This window comes from Sitophilus oryzae, unplaced genomic scaffold, assembly GCF_002938485.1.
Source record: "Sitophilus oryzae breed Bouriz unplaced genomic scaffold, Soryzae_2.0 scaffold_1059_pilon_pilon, whole genome shotgun sequence".
In the NCBI taxonomy this organism is placed as follows: domain Eukaryota; kingdom Metazoa; phylum Arthropoda; class Insecta; order Coleoptera; family Curculionidae; genus Sitophilus; species Sitophilus oryzae.
The window spans coordinates 2,868,337-2,872,740 of record NW_022145681.1 but is presented as its reverse complement, the minus strand read 5'-3'; positions in this window follow the sequence as shown (position 1 = coordinate 2,872,740).

Sequence of the window (4,404 nt, the reverse complement as noted above, 5' to 3'; positions counted from 1 at the left end):
CCCAATGCTCGAATTCGAGTAATGCCCGAAAAAAAGGCAGAGAACTAGTTTTGAGCAAAAAAATATTTCCCAAACCCGAAATTGTACATTTAAACGGGCATTGCGCATTACAAAATAGTCAAAACTAGTATTGTGCATTTTGTATTGCGCAAAACTAGTTTGGTGCATTTCAAAATGTCCAATACTAGTTTTGCTTGGCCTATTTGATCAATAACGCCCTAACACAAAGAATGGATTGTTTATGAATGTGTTTAATTCAAATATGATTAAACTGACAATAAAATACTTAAAAAAATAAAACTTTATTCATAAATATTTTATAAATGGATAAATACATAATAATATAGGTACCCTAAGAATGGTTAGATACCTAATAGATAAAATATAAACAAGAAAAACAAACCTTTATGTCGTTTATGGACTGTAGCCTGTAGCTATATGTGCCTGGTGAATTATAGAAAACATTTCCTCAGTCGTCACAAAATACAGTATGACATCGGAATCTCCTTGGCGCTTCTTGATCAATTTTTTCACACCACCCACAGTTTATTATATCAAAACGCTTTATCCTTCTATATTGTTTCGCACACAAAGGTTTTAAATCAGTTTTAAGAAAATTTGCTTTTTTAACTTCAGTCAATATCGTTAGGTATTGGTTTTTCGACATAAGGTTATGTTTCTGTGTTTTAGCCATCATCATCAGTCGACTTACTTGAATTTCGAACTCGGCTTTCATTTTTCTTGCATTTTTTTGTTTTATTTTACCAAGTATTGCGTATTTCCACCCACAACAAAATCAAAATAAAAATCCTTTAATGCCTAAACAAACTGCTAACCCTACTTTTTCCGTCTTATTTAAAGAAAACGAGCAAAACTAGTATTGGTCATTTTGAAATGCACCAAACTAGTTTTGCACAATTTAAAATGAACAATAGTAGTTTTTGCTATTTTGTAATGCGCATACCCGTTTAAATGTACAATTTCGGGTTTGGGAATATTTTTTGCTCAAAACTAGTTCTGTGCATTTTTTTCGGGAATTACCCGAATTCGAGTATTCAATTTAATTCAATTCAAAATGTCTTTATTAGGTATATAAACAATTGTATACAAATTAAAATAAGTATTGTGCGTAACACATATATCAATCGCTTACAAACTATAAACACACAACACACACAACAACAAACTATAGCTTACTGCTTACAGACCATATATAACTGTAGTCTGTAAGCTGTAAGTCATTTTTTAGCTTTTTATTCATTATGGAGTTGCTGAAAAGTGGAAAAACAAGAATCAGATTTTATCAAAAACACTATATATGTAGTGTGCAGGACATCGAATACTTATTATACATTAATACCAAAAGTAAGACGTACTATACCTATAACAAGTGCAGTCAAACAGGAATAGTACTGTTTACTAAACATTAGGCTCGCTAGACTACAATCTATTTATGCAGGGCAATCCAGGGACTAAGAAAGGTAAGAAAAAACGAATCATTGATTTGGATAGGTATAAGTATCAAAGGAAAAGTGTTTATGATTTTTGATATACCGGATGCGTCCCAACAGCGGCACACCCCTATAACTCTTTTTTATTTTTTCAGATAAAAAAGCAGATTTGGTATGTTAGTATATGACGTAAATTAGGATTGATTGACGTATTCAATTCTTTCCGGCCACTTCCTGTTTCACCGGAAATGACTACAATATTGGCACCTCTGCATTTTTTACTTTTTAGTCAATAGAAAATGACACTTTGAACATAATGACATAATATCATATGTCAACTTTTGACATTTTCGCTTACAACAAAATTGTATTTTAAATTTCAATCTAGGGTGCCATATTAATATGCCATGGCTGTATTAAAAACACTAATTTTTAATCAAGGAACCTTGGAATAATAAATTTGATTGTCTAATGTTTTTAGTGTTTTGTCCTGGCCGGTTAAAAGTTGCCTAAATCGTATTTTTGGAACGAAGGTGGCTCATTAGCATATTCGAAAAATAATTTTTTTACTAATAATTTGGTACCAGACACTTGGTATTACGAGTCGTATTGCTTAAACCATATTCGACAATGTCAAAAGTTGACATATGATATGTCATTCTGTAATATATCACATTAAATTATTAAGAATATATAAGGAATATATCAAAAAACATTACACATTCTATTCAGAGTGTCATTTTCTGTCGAATAAAGTAACAAAATACAGCGAGTGCCATTTAAAAATCAAAAGTTGTAGTCATTTCCCGTGGAACAGGAAGTGACCGAAAACAATTGAATACGTCAATCAATCCTAATTTATGTCATATACTAACAAGTGGCTCAATTTTTTATCTGAATTCTCGATTTTTTATTTCAAAAAATAAAAAAAGTTTTTTTGATTAAACTTTTCAAATTTCAATCCTTCATATTTTCTCAATGACTCGACCGATTTTCAAAAACGAAGCGGGAAAGTATAGAGAATAGAAAACTCTTTTCATTGCGGTACCACTTGACCCCCCTTCCCGTTTGAAAAAAATTGGGGGATGACACCCCCGTTTAGAGGGTGGAAGATTTTGCAATCATTTTTGGGGCAAAAGATGTCCCCCTCACAAACAAAATTGACATGTTTTTGAATTTTCTGAAAAAAAAATTACCCTGGCCGTTATGCCTTGCGGAACGTTTTCGATGGGCCACCCTGTAGTTTTCTAATTAAAGTACTTTATTCTTAAGTGTTTAAATTTACTTAGTAATCGAAATGGTAGAAATTATTCTCTTTATGTTAATGAAGGAGTTATGGTGCCATGCAACTGCCAAGTCATTATAATTATTACATAAATAAAGATGTCTAATATTCCTAATTCCTACTATTAAAGAATTAAAAACAAATAATATTCTTATTAAAGTTGTGTAATCTGTTACTTATATGTTGCAAAAAATTACATAATATCATTATGAACTATTATGTCTTCCCGGACTGCATATTATTATGTTATATTTTATAATTCAACAGAAATATTTATAGAGACGTTTCAATTGTAATTTCAAAACAGTAATAAATATAGTTTTATGGACAATTAACTGAAAAAAAAACATTATACTAAATCATAGTCCGAACTGTATTCCGGAAATTTCGGGAGCATATTCTGCAGATAAATTTAAGTAAAAAAGTTCGTATAAAAAAAATACTAAAATACTTTGTTTCGGAGATACAGAGTGTAGAAGTTTCATTTTTATTTCGATTTTTTCTAAATAATTTCTGAAGTAACGTCAATATTTGGATAAAAATTAGTGTTTGGGGGTTTTGTGACACGAGAAATTTGATTTTGATTTCAAAATGACTCCTATTTGTAGGGGACGCCACCTACGTGCCTTTTGATTGTTTTGAAGAGTAATAACTTTTCGTCCGTACCTGTATAAAATTACTAACTAAAAAAATATACATTTCCATGACTTTTTACGTAAAAAATGTCTCTTGGTAAAAATCGCTATGAGCAACCGTTCTCAAGATATTTAGAATGGAAATAGTCAATACATGTCATTATTGACAAAAAATAAGCACACGTTGAGAATAGTTATTTGACTGAAATAATACATTTTTATTTTTTTAAATTAATCATAAATTTTTCTGCGAAAAAATGATAACTACGCAGTTTCTGTTGAACTTTTGGCACAAAAAAATTCAAATTTATGGTTTCAGTCTAATAACTATTTAGACAACATGTTTAATTTATGTCAATGATGACAGGTATTGATAATTTCAATTCTAAATATCTCGAGAACCATTACGCGTTGCGATTTTTACCAAGAGACCTTTTTTATGTGAAAAAAGTTGTAAATGTATATTTTTTACTGAATAATTTATACAGGTATGGACGAAAAGTTATTACTCTTCAAACCAGTTAAAACTTATGTAGCTGGCGCCCTCTACAAGTAGGAGTCATATTGCCATGAAAATCGAATGTCTCATGTCAAAAAACTCAACGTCGACAATCAGACACCAATTTTCATCCAAATATTGTGAATCTGACGTTAGCCACGATTAATGTTACTTCATAAATTATTTGGAAAAAATCGAAATAAAAATAAAACTTCTACACCCTGTATCTCCGAAACTAAGCATTTCAGTACATACATTTATACGGTCTTTTTTACTTATTTTATTTTTTTTTTATTTATTATTTATCTGCAGAATATGCTGCCGAAGTTTCCAGAATACAGTTCGAACCACCCTGTGTATTAATCCTGCAAAAACCAATGAAAGGTGAATCGATACTTTAAAAATAGATTGTTAAAAAATTCCTGTTATTTGAATTCATTGAATTTTGTGTATTGTTCGTCAGAGAGTACTTATTAGATTTATCTATGTTATTAGAATCGAATTTCAACTAAACAATTCAGGATGCGCTAATCT